This window comes from Sceloporus undulatus, chromosome 7 (genome assembly GCF_019175285.1).
Source record: "Sceloporus undulatus isolate JIND9_A2432 ecotype Alabama chromosome 7, SceUnd_v1.1, whole genome shotgun sequence".
Taxonomy (NCBI): Eukaryota; Metazoa; Chordata; class Lepidosauria; order Squamata; family Phrynosomatidae; genus Sceloporus; species Sceloporus undulatus.
The window spans coordinates 944,184-956,697 of NC_056528.1; the positions used below are offsets into that span (position 1 = coordinate 944,184).

General features: G+C 46.3%; 1 protein-coding gene across 2 annotated transcripts in view; it reads left to right on the forward strand.

The window, feature by feature from the left end:
• The first annotated feature begins 5,607 nt into the window (after positions 1-5,607).
• The window catches only part of IGSF21 (immunoglobin superfamily member 21), a 208,016-nt gene continuing 201,109 nt past the window's right edge, over positions 5,608-12,514 (forward strand). Inside the window, exons 1-2 of one of the 2 annotated variants that reach the window (XM_042478473.1) lie at positions 5,608-5,740; positions 7,582-7,674. The gene's annotated coding sequence lies outside the window, so the exon portion shown is untranslated. Of the gene's footprint in view, positions 5,741-6,750; positions 6,856-7,581; positions 7,675-12,514 lie in introns of those variants that run through there. The other variant, XM_042478474.1, reaches the window with a different exon arrangement.

The following is a 12,514-nucleotide window of genomic DNA, read 5'->3' on the forward strand; positions in this document are numbered from 1 at the left end:
CAGCCGGCCTCTGAAATCAAAACAGCCATTAAGAGGCCAGTTCTCGAAACGCAGTTAACGGCGGCTGGTGGCTGGAGAGAGCCCTTAATGATGGAATTTAAAAGCGCAGGCAGAGGAGTTGTCAATAATAATAATAATAGTAATAATAATAATAATAATACTAGAGATCCTACATCACAGTCTACATTTTGCAACTTTACAAATCTGGGGCTGTGTTGCAGAAACGCAACAGAACCCTGAATTGCAATGGTATGCATTGGGCACTTAACACACACACACATGATTGAAAGATAACAATTTTAACATATAAAACACAGGTAATATAACACAGTAAACTAGCCAGAGAAAGAAATAAAGAGGGGAAAGTGTGTATTTCTCTCTATGTGTGTGTGAAGGTGGTGGGACAGATAGAAGGGCCTCCTCAGAATCATAGAATCATAGAGTTGGAAGAGACCCCCAAAAGAGCCATCCAGTCCAACCCCATTCTGCCATGCAGGAACTCTCAATCAAAGCATTCCCAACAGATGACCATCCAGCCTCTGTTTAAATACTTCCAAGGAGGGAGACTGTGAAGATACAGGCAAGGATAGGAAAGAGTGGAACCAGAGCTTGGGAGCAGCCATCAAGAAGACTCCATCTCCCGTCTTCCCACCAGAGATACCTATGAGATGCTGGGACAGAGAGAAGAGCCTCCTCAGAAGATTTTGAGATATGGGCAGCTTCATATAGGGAAGAATATGGTCTTTGCCTGTTTCTAGAAGGAGACTATGGAAGACACCACTCTAGCATCTCTAGGAAAGGAGTTCCAGAGACTGGGTGAAGCCATCAAGAAGGCCCCGTCTCCCTTATTTCCACAAGATGATCCTGTGAGGGTGATGGGACAGAGAGACAGGACTCCTCAGAAGAGCTGAAGATATGGCCATGAATAGGAAGGAGTAGAACAAATTAGACTCTCTAGGGAGGGAGTTCCAGAACCAGGGAGCAGCCACCAAGAAGGCCCCATCTCCCATGTTCCCACAAGATGCACCTGTGAAAGTGGTGGGATGGAGAGAAGGACCTCCTCAGAAGATATCAAGACACGCGCAGATTCATATGGGCGGACATATGGCCTTGGTCTGCCTCTGGAAGGAGACCATGGAAAGGGTTGGTCTAGTCTCTCTAGGAAGAGAGTTCCAGATCCCAGGAGCAGCCACCAAGAAGGCCCTGTCTCCCACATTCCCACCAGTTGCTCCTGTGAAGGTGGTGGGATGGAGAGAAGGGCCTCTTCAGAAGATCTCGAGATAAGGGCAGGTTCCTATGGAGGAGAATATGGCTGTGTCTGGAAGGACACCATGGAGAGGGTCAGTCTAGCCTCTCTAGGAAGGGAATTACAGAGCCTGGGGGCCTCCATCAAGAAGGCCCTGTCTCCCATGTTCCCACCAAATGTTTCTGTGAAGATGGTAGGACAGAGAGAAGAGCCTCCACAGAAGATCTAAAGACATGGGTAAGTACTTCAAGGGAGAATGTATGCGCATGTGCCTTCAAGTTGCCTCTATGGAGACCCTGTGAATTTGATAGGGTTTTCTTAGGCAGGTACTCTCCAGAGGTTGAAATATAGCCTAGGGCACCTGGGATTCCTGGGTGTTCACCCACCCAAGTAGTAACCAAAGCAGATCTCACTTAGTGAGATCAAAACAAAACAAATTATTAGTGTCCAGGATCAGACAGGATCTGGTGCCTTTAGGGCATTTCAGGAGAATACAGTCCTTCAAATGACCTGGTTCTGAGCTTTATGGAGGTTTCAGCCCCTTCAGAAACAGAAAAGAATAGCAGCTAATAAGAAGAACACAGGAGGAAAAGGAAGACACTGCACACAAGATGGCCTCCAAAATTGGTTGGGAGGAACGTATCTGTTTGAGATGATTATTCCACTTGAGGAACACAAACAGTCCCGAGGGGGGTCCAGGCTCATTTGTGTTTTCATAAAACAACTATATTTTTAAAATCTGTCAAGCGGCTTGTAATTCCTTAATGCAAATTGCATCTTTTAAATCCTTAACGTTGGTTATTGCAACCCGCGCAATCGGATGCCCGGTGCCAGGCAATTACGGGGCTTTCAAGAAGTCCTCAAGATAACGGCACGTGTCTCTCGCGTCCCCTGCCCTCCCCAAGGAAAGTGGAGAGAACGTCAGCCCAGCGCCAGCGCCGGGGGTTGCGTCTGTGAGAGAATGTGCCTTTCGTCCAGGAAAAACCTTCCCTTTCTGTCTCTGTTCCTTCCTTGCTGGAAAGATAATCACACTCTCCTTTAGAAATTGCCCTTCAACGGTTATTGAATCCAGTCCTTGCAATGATGGCAAACCTATGGCATGCGTGCCAGAGGTGGCACTCAGAGCCCTCTCTGTGGGCACATGCACCATCGTCCCAACACAGTTCACTACAGTTTGTCACTAGAAATCCAGAGGCACATGGCACTTTGCGATAAATACGTGGGTTTTGGGTTGTAGATTGGGCACTCGGTCTCTAAAAGGTTCTCCATCACTGGTTATGGCTTCTCTTTTCAACCAAGAGTCCCTTTACAATCGGAGCCCAAACTCCATTTGGAACCTTCCTTCCTTCCTTCCTTCCTTCCTTCCTTCCTTCCTCCCCCTTTCTTCCTTCCTTCCTTCCTTCCTTCTCCTGAAACCTTGTGTTCCTTCCTTCCTTCCTTCCTCTCCTGAAAGCTTGCCCTTCCTTCCTTCATTCCTTCCTTTGAAAGCTTTGCCCTTCCTTCCTTCCTCTGAAAGCTTGCCCTTCCTTCCTTCCTTCCTTCCTTCCTCCCTCTCCTGAAAGTTTGCCCTTCCTTCCTTCATTCCTTCCTTTGAAAGCTTTGCCTTTCCTTCCTTCCTCTGAAAGCTTGCCCTTCCTTCCTTCCTTCCTTCTCCTGAAACCTTGTGTTCCTTCCTTCCTTCCTTCCTTCCTTCCTTCCTTCCTTCCTTCCTTCCTTCCTCTCCCCAAGTTGCTCCATTTCCTCCAAGCCCACCTGCCTCCTCCCGGCCGGCTTTGCAGAATAATTTAATTAAGGAGAAGGAAATGTGATTAATTTTAATTGTGGCTGGTAATTCTTTCTCTGCCTTTATGAATACACTTCCTTTTTCAGGTGGGGAGAAACCCCCGCCAGTGCCCAGTTATAGTGTCACATAAGAGGGTCATTAAATTCTCTTATGGGAACTTGTTAATCTCCGTGGGCTTGTTAAAAAGTGGCATTTATGGGCCTCCTAAGCAAAGCTCAGGGTTGGGGTTAAGATTGGGAGGGTCACTTCCAGCAGCTGTTTCCAGAGAAGAGTGCCTCTGAAGTTTGAACATATGCAGAGTTACACAGAAGGATGCAAACAGAGCAGTTAGGTCAAAGCAATGACCATGGCTGGGTCTGCACTGCAGGACTAATGCAGTTTTGACTCTGCTTTAATTGCCATGGCCCCATGCTATGGAAATCTTGGATTTGTTTTAGATATTTTACCTTCCCTGTCTGTTGCAAACAAACTACAGATCCCAGTATTTCATACCATTGAGCCACGCTAAAGCGGTGTCAAACTGGATTGTCTCTGCAGTGCGGCATGCGGCCATTAAGGACTGAAACAACCTCAGAGGCCTTCCCAGGAATCTCTGTTCCAAATAGGTTTGCTAATGTTTTAATTCCACTCCTGCAAAGGCCAAAGGGACGCCGTTAATTGTCTTTCACAGAATTAGTGAAGCCCTGGGATGAGGCAACTGCGGCTGGAGGAGCAAAGCGGCGCAAAGCCAGAGGCGGCCTGGTTTTAATGGGGACGTTGAGGCGTTTGTTGGAGGGAACCCGCAGCGCTGAATGTCGAACTATTACTCAACTGGCGGGGGTCCCTTTGCAGAGGTCACTTTGGGGAAATCGAGTGTCAAAGTCCTCCTTCTCCTCCTGGTTGGCAGTTTGCAAGCAAAGTCACCTGTGTCCCTTTCCTCCCCTGACACTGCCCTGGCTTCCCTCCTCTTTGCTGCTTTCTCCTGGGAGAAGGCTGAGAGAAGGAAGAAGGATAGAAAGGGAGGGAGGGAGAAAGGAAGGGAGGAAGAGAAAGGAAAGAAAGAAAAAAGGAAGAAAAAGGAAGGAAGGGAAAAGGAAAGAAGGAAGGCTCTAAAAGGAAATAAAGAAGAAAGAAAAGGTGACTTCTGACTTTCCTTTCAGCAGTTATATCCTTATACAATATAGTAAAATATACATCATCATCATCATCATCATCATCATCATCATCATCATCATCATCTCTTAACAACTACAGGTTGAGTCTCCCTTTTCCAAAACGCTGAGGATTAGATGTATTTTGGATTTTGGGGTTTTTCAGAGTTTGGTGTATTTATATATATCTTGGAGATGGGACCCAAGGCCAGCCATTAAATCCATTTATGTTTCGTATGCTCATCCTCAAGTAACTCCTTTTTTGCCCTCCTCCTTAGCCTTTGCCTTCTTGTGCCTCCTCTGAGTGCCTCTGAGCATGAACAGAGTGCTGCCGCTCATTCCTTGAACAGCTGCACTTTGCTTTATCGACCCGAATTTATCTGATGTGAACACCTTCAGAGGAAAGACTCATCGGCAGAGATGGCTAGACAGCTCCTCAAAACTACAAATCCCAGGATCCTATTGCATGGAGCCAGGGAAGTTAAAGTGTTGTCAAACTGCATTATTTCTGCAGTGCGGATGCAGCCTTGGACCTCTTTTGTGGATGCTACTTGCATCTTGACTCATGGCAACCCTAAGGCAAAACTATCATGGGGTTTTCCTGGCACATTCTTCCAGAGGGGGTTTCTCTGGGGCTGAGAGAGCGTGACCTGACATGGTCACCCAGTGGGGCCTCTATCCATGAGTTAAGCCCACTCCATTTTCTTTCTGGAAGGGACCTTGCTTATGATGAAGGGAAGGCCGCCAAGCCTCTGAACCTCAGCGTTATTGTTTCAATGCTCAGTCTTAGAAGGAGTGGGTGCCTGAGCATGCACAGAGTGTCTTTCACTCCATCTCTCCTCTCTCTTAGCCAAAGACCCCCTCCTCATTTCAGTGTATAGTGTGCTATCAACCACAGAGGCTCCCAGGAAATCCTTCTCCTCCTTTTATAACATCATCATCATCATCATCATCATCATCATCATCATCATCATCATCATTTTGGACCTGAGGAGGACGCATAGGAGGACCACAAAACAATGACCCAGGGCCACAAATGGCCCACAGCTGCCCTATTGAATCCTCCTACTCCATAGTGGTTTGAGCACTGGACTACTCTGACTCTGGAGTCCAGGGTTCGAGTCCCAACTGGACCATACAAAGCTATCTTTGGCAAGCCACAAATGCATCTGAGGAAGTAGGCTGAAGTCTAGGAAAGCTCAGGCTGCCATTTTCTTTCTTTTGGTGAGACTCAAAAGCGCTACAAGATCTCTCCACTTATTATTATTATTATTATTATTATTATTGGATCTAAATGCATCTGAGGAAGTGGACTGAAGTAGTCTAGGGGCGGGTACGCTTTCTCTCTCTTTGGCGCTCTCCCTTCAATGCCCCTCTGTCTTCCATGCGCAGGTTTCCCCTCAGAGAGCGGAGGAAGAGGCGGGAAACCCCCCCAAAGGGACCATGGCTGGTTTTATTTTCCCTTTCCGCCAAAAGACGACTCTCCCGCCTCTCCTTTCCCTGAATGGACCTCTGAGGAAGCCTTGGCAATGGCCATGATTAGCCCCCTCCCTCCCCTCCCCTTCCTTTTCCTTTCCTGAGGTAAACGCTCGACCCTCTTTCTGTGTTGAGGGGGCTCTTAGCCTCTCAAAATGGTGGCACTTAATCAGGACCCCCTCCCCCTGTCCCCAAATCCTGGCTGTGTCCCTGAGGGCATCTGGGAGGCTCACCCTAAACCAGGAAAGTTTATGGACCCTCTCTCTCTGACAGAGAGAGAGGTAAGTGGATAGATAGATAGATAGATAGATAGATAGATAGATTAGATAGATAGATTAGGTAGATAGATTAGATAGATGACACACACAGAGAGAAAGATGGATGACAGACAGACAGACATCCTGACAGAGATGGATGGATGGATGACAGACAGGGACCCTTCTTGCTCATGAAACCCACTGAGTGACCCTGAGAAAGTCACACTCTCTCAGCCTCAGAGGAAATGGGTTGCCATAATTGTTCACTAAAACCTGGGACAAAATGTAGGACAAAATCTAGACCAAACTGTAGGACAAAACTCAGCCCAAAATGTAGGACGTTTAAGAAAAGTGAAGGACCTTAAAGGTCCTACATTTTGGGCTGAGTTTTTCCCCTGCAGTTGTCCTACAGTTTGGTCTAGATGTTGTCCTACATTGTGTGCCAGGTTTTAGTGGACAATTATGGCAACCCTCTCATGTGACTCTTGTGTGTATGTGTGTGTCTTTGTGGTTTGACGGAGTTTGTCTGCCTTCCTCAGCGACAGCTTTTGGGGCTTTGGGGCAAAGAGGCTTCCCTCCCTCCCTGCAGCCTTTGGGAAAGGCACTTGTGGAACAGAGCAATGGGGATTGGTCCTCACCATCTGATTGCCAAATCCAAATCTAACCCTAAATGCTGTGCCCTTAAACCCTTGTTGTGCTCATGCGTGTGATGACCATGAGCAAAGGGGCCTGCTTTTCTGGAGTGACCCCACTTGAACCACTTTTGGGATGACAGCACAGAGGTCACTGTGTGATAAAGTCCATTTAGCCTTCTCTGTGGGAGAGAGCTCTGGTGCCATGAACCACAACTCCCAGAATCCCATAGGTGCTAAAGTTAAAGAGATGCTAAACTGGATTATTTCTGCAGTGCAGATTCAGCCATAAAAGGACATAACACTACAGTCATCCCTTTGCATTTTTCAGGTTTGATTATTCCCAGATTTGATTGATATGTTCATTATTATTATTATTATTTTATTATATTATATCCCACTTTCTCCCAATATAGGACTCAAGGTGGCGAAGAATAGGAATCGCTAGGTCCTCCAGCGCAACTCTGCCAAATATTGACCATAGAGTTGTGCTGAAGGACCTAGAAGGTGCTAGAGATTTGATGATTTGCAGTTTTGATTAGTATGTCCTCTCTAGGAATCTCTAGGTCCTCCAGAGCAACTCTGCCAGAAGCTGACCATAGAGTTGCACTGGAGGACCTAGGAGGTCCTAGAGAAAACACTTCTCTAGGCATTTGCAGGTCCCTCAGCATTCTGTGATCGACTTATGGCAGAGGTTGTCCATAGAGTTGCATTGGAGGAAGTAGGGCCTACTAGAGAAAACACCTCTCTAGGCATTTGTAGCTCTCTATGGTCAGCTTAGGGTGAATGTTGACCATAGAGTTGCATTGGAGGACTGAGAATTTTCTAGAGAGGTGTTCTTTCAGGTAAAAAATAAGGTTTTTTGATTTAATTTATGTCTTTTTCACTTTCATGGGGTTCTTAACCCCAATGAATATGGAGTTCCCACTGTATTCTGGTTTCAACCAACTGGCTTTAATTTGGTTCTAAGCGATAAACAATTGCGTGCATTTTTGGTCTTCCCAAATCCATTATATTATATTATATTATATTATTATGTTCTTATATTCCAATACAGGGATTCAAGGAGGAAACATGACGTTATCTTCACCTTAAAGTATTTCCTATGAACTCCTGACATTACCAAGGGCTTTTCATCCCTGCTTCCCAGGTCAGTTTAAATCAACCCAGAATGTTTCCACAATGAAATATATCTCTTCTTGGTGATCGGTATGTTTTATCCCAGAACTAGTGAAGATGGCTGCTGCCAGTAAACACAACCTTTGGTTTCCGGGACACAGATTCAATAGAGATCGAGAGAGGAATAGAGAAAGGTTTGCACCAAAACAAAAGTGATCCTAATGCTGCGCTAATGCAATCTTCCTAAAGCACTTTAGCGTTTTTGACGGTAACTCCTAAAGAAGGCTCTGCGGAAATGGCTTAAAAAAATCAATTCCTGAAATATGGCATGAGTTTGGATGGGATGCGCGATCGGTAGGAAAAAGGAGGAGGAAGGACGCAGACCCCAAATATTTCAATTCAGATGCAAACTAGGGCTGCGTCTGCACTGCAGAATTGATGCAATTTGATGCTCCTTTAACTGCCATGGGATTCTGGGATTTGTAGTCTTGTGGGAGATTTAGCCTTCTCTATCAGTGAGCTCTGGTGCCACAACAAACTACAATCCCACAATCCCATAGCATTGTGAAAACAGTGTCATAAATTGCATTGATTTTGCATTAATTCTGCAGCGCAGTTGTGCCATTTATGGGTTTGGTTCAAGTGACTGCCGTTCCCATCATCCCTGGCCATTGACTATGTTGGTCTTTCTGTGGATGATGGGAGTGGCAGTCCAAACACACCCCTTTCATGCTTCGCAATGTGCAGATTAGGCCTGCGTCGAACACGGAAAAGTCTTGAGGATCTCACCCTGGAAAAAGAATTAACTAGAAAACTAAGACTTTCATGAGAGATCAAGGGAAAACGGATATATCTGAATCGATTTGGTTCCACTCCTAGAAGCCCAATGAAAGTACAAAGGGAATTGGGATAAATCCATCTTTTTTAATGATAACACCAGCATGGAAATAGATTAAAGTCAGACGTATACCTTTTCTTCAGAGCCTGGCTCTTTGGACGTTCAAAGTCGTGTAATGTTTGGCGCGTGTCTCAATTTGTGGGATTATGCCACCGTGGCGCATAGATTGTAGTATTCTTCCTCTCTGTTCTCCCCTCTTTTGTTGTAATAAATATATGTGTGTGTGTATATATATATATATATGTGTGTGTGTACGGTTGGCCCTCCGTTTTCGCAGGTCATCCGTTCCGAACCCCCTTGGCAAGCAGAGGCCCGCGCATATTCAACCTTCATAGGACTGAATGGGACGCTGCCTGTGGATGTGCCGTGGGTGCATGCGCCATTGGAAATAACAGAGGTTGCTCCTCTGTGGATATTGGAGGGCGCAAGTTAGGAGGGACGACTGTATATTTAGAGTTGTGTTGGAGAGGTTTGAACATTGGACTACGACTCCGGAGACAAGGGTTCGAATCCCAGTTTGGCCATGGAAACCCACTTTGGGTGAGTCACACTCTCTGAGCCGCAAAGGAAAGCCATGGCAAACCCCCTCCGAGGAAACTTTCCAAGAAAACCCCATGATTGGTTCTCTTTAGGGTCTCCATAAGTCGGGAACGACTTGGAGAAACACAACAACAAATGAGTTAAATAAACATATAGTTTTGGAGCTTGAGTAGGTACTCCGGTACCCATTTTAAAAAGAGGTCAGATGGTCATTTGGCATGGGTTTCTTCCATTGAGTTTGAGTTGGAATAGATGACCCTTGGAGATCTGTGATTCTAGGTTTAAATGGAAGTGCTGATGGTGGACGTCCAAAACATCCTTTCCTTCCAAGAAGGAGGAGAAATCCTGCAACTATTTGGGGTTTCTCTGCCTGGTTTTCCCCCGAGGGATTTGCAAGCCTGCCGGCTGAGCCTTAAATCTGTCAGGAAGGCGATAATTAATAAATCGTTTTGAGGCTGCAAGGAGAGCGGAAAACATGACAAGTCCCTGATAATGAATATTCACGGAGGAGCGGCTGGGATGCCAGCCAGAGCAAGGGGATGAAGGGCTTTCGAATAACACAGCCGCACCGAGAAGCCCCCTTGGTTGGGTTTCCTGATGCCCAGAGCAGGGGATGGAAGGAATAGTTGGAAGTAGTCTTTTTGGTGGGTGTTTCGGACTATCCGCAGCCACAGATGCTGGCGAAACGTCAGGATTTGGGGAGCTGTAGTCCAAAAAAGGGGATTCTGGGAGTTGTGGTCCCATTTGTAAATGCTGCAGTCTTGTCCCAACTGGCTCCTTCTCTCTAAATTTGCAGATAGTCTTTGCACTGGTATGCCTCCCTCCGACTTTGCCTGGGGATGATGGGATTGAACCCCAGGGCAACCAAAGCAGTTGTAATCTCTTTCTTTGGAGTCTTGTGTTGCAAGGGAAACATTTGCTGCCTTGGGACGGTGCCTGCCTTTTCCCAGCCTTGCCTTGTTCTGGGTTTGCATGAACAGGCGGCTGAGTGAGGCTCTTTGACCTTCTCTGTTCTTGGCCCATAATTACTGTTATCCCAGATAATCGCTTTCAAATAACTCCTGCTCCTTATGCCTCCTTCTGCAATTTCACCCCCATTTATCTGTTAGCAGACCAAGGAAGCTGCGAAAGCAAAGGTCCCTTTTCTCTTTCAGCAAGCTTGGCCATGCCTGGGCTTCCGCGGAGAAACGGGTTTAACCCTTTGCAAAAACCTTTTCACACGGAGGAATGTATCACTGCCCCGAAAGAAGAAGAAGAAGAAGAAAGGGGGCAATCTGCAAATGCAAGAAATGGCGTTGTAACCGATCACACGCACAGACAAACACAGCATCCGTCCGAAAGAGAAAGCAGTGCGAATGCGAATGAACTCGTCACATGAGTCTTCTTGATTTTGGATTTAGCGTCTTTGCGCATGCGCAGGGAGGACAGGATCCCATGGCCGACAGTAATCCCATGGCTGAACTGGAGATGCATTTAATACTAGCACAAATGCGGATTCACTGCGAATTCGCAGTGGGAACAGATTTCTAAATTGGATATGCTTTCCAAATTCCACTATTCCTGGGATGTCTCACGATTGCGTTTGGATTGCCTTCTGTTTGCATACGACATCATTTGAAAATCTTTTGCGACATTATGTGAAATACCTTGGATGACCCCAGTTTAATCTTTGGTTAACCTTCCAATTCTCCTCATGTAATAAGGTCCATTGGACAAATACACAGAACATCATTCCCTTGAAGTCCTACATCTTGATGACTTGTAGCTCCTCACCATTGGCTATGTTGGCTAATGATGCTGGGAGTTGTAGTCCAACACAATTACCACTATGCGCCGTTTGGAAAGGTCAATTCCTGGGCATGACTTCATGGAAGAAATCCATCCCTTCACTGAGATATCATTTCCCCGGTTCCTCCTCCCAAGTTGCCCATTTTTTGGCATTTCCTTGCAGCACGAATCCATTTGCAAATGCAATCTTTGCAACGTTGGTCCCTCTTTCATCTCCCAAGGATTTGTGCCTTCGAACGGATGGCAATAAGCCGGATTTCTGCTACGTTCCTTTCCCCTCTGGATCCCTCTGGGTTTGTTTGCATTATGCTACCGTTGGGGGATTTGGAGCCGTTTTGCTCAAACAAGTCCCGCACCCGGCCTTGGGAGGAAACAGCTGGGCTTGCAATTCTCCCAGATGTTGCAGGGAAAGGAGGCTTTGCAAGGGAGCGAGAAGGGATTTGGCACCCCTGGCATCTGTCCTTTGATGTTATGGAAAGGTTAGCGCTTGGAGACGCTTGGCGCAGTCTGGGCTCTGGGCAGAAGCGAGACCTTTTGGGACCAGTCCTTGGAAAATTAAAAGCAATATCTTTTAGCCAGGAGGAGAAGGAGATCTTCATTTGTACCCCACCTTTCCCCAAAAACCAGGACTAAAATGAAAACAAATATAATGGTTGGCAAGCTAGCATGGCATAGTGGTTTGAGCATTGGACTTGGACTTTGGAGACCAGAGTTTAATTCTCTGCTGGGTGACTTTTGGCCTTCCTTCCTTCCTTCCTCTTCCTATCTCTTACTATTCCTTCCTTCCTTCCTTCCTCTTCCTATCTCTTACACTTCCTTCCTTCCTTCTCTTGCAAGCTTGCCCTTCCTTCCTTCCTTCCTTCCTTCCTTCCTTCCTTCCTTCCTTCCTTTGTCTTTCCTGTCCTTCCTTCCTTCTCTTGCAAGCTTGCACTTCCTTCGTTCCTTCGTTCATTCATTCCTTCCAGACTTACAGCCCAAGGAACCCTGGATCCAGGCCTTGAAATGGGACACTGGGGTAGGACAAAATATCAAAAGAAAGAGGTTTGCTTTTTTGCCCAGTTAATAGCGGAGGGAAGGTAGGAACAGTCAGATGAGAGTCAGCAAAGGAACAGCCTGAGCCAAAACTCAGAGGAATTAAGACATCTCTTTGATAATAAAGACTATTTCATCTCGAAGTCTCTTTGCTTTGAGTTTGTCCTACAGTGTTTTTTCTGTGGCTCATTCATATATGTATATAATGTCGGCGCGACATTCATCAAACCTGAGAACTTTTTGTGCTTGCTCCGTCTTTCTAAATTCTCCCTTTTTTCTCTCTCCCCTAAAAACCCACACATCTAAAGTTGTTTTGGAGAAGAAAGGTCTTTTGTTCTGAGCAAATGGACGACCTCCAAACGGAAGGAGGGAAGGACCTCGGAGATCACCGCTCTCCCAGCCTCGGCTGGCGTTTGGGGATGATGGTTTGCCTTCCTCCTGAACGCGTGATGCCTCTGCGTCATGGTTCTGTTTGTTTGCTTTTCTAAATGGAGCATATTAGCATGCTGTTTCCAAATCTGCCAGCGTTTTTATAAACCCTCAGAACTTGCAAAGCTATACTCCTCCTTCAAATTAGAGGCCCTGCGTTCTTGACAACAGGAATAGCAGAGAC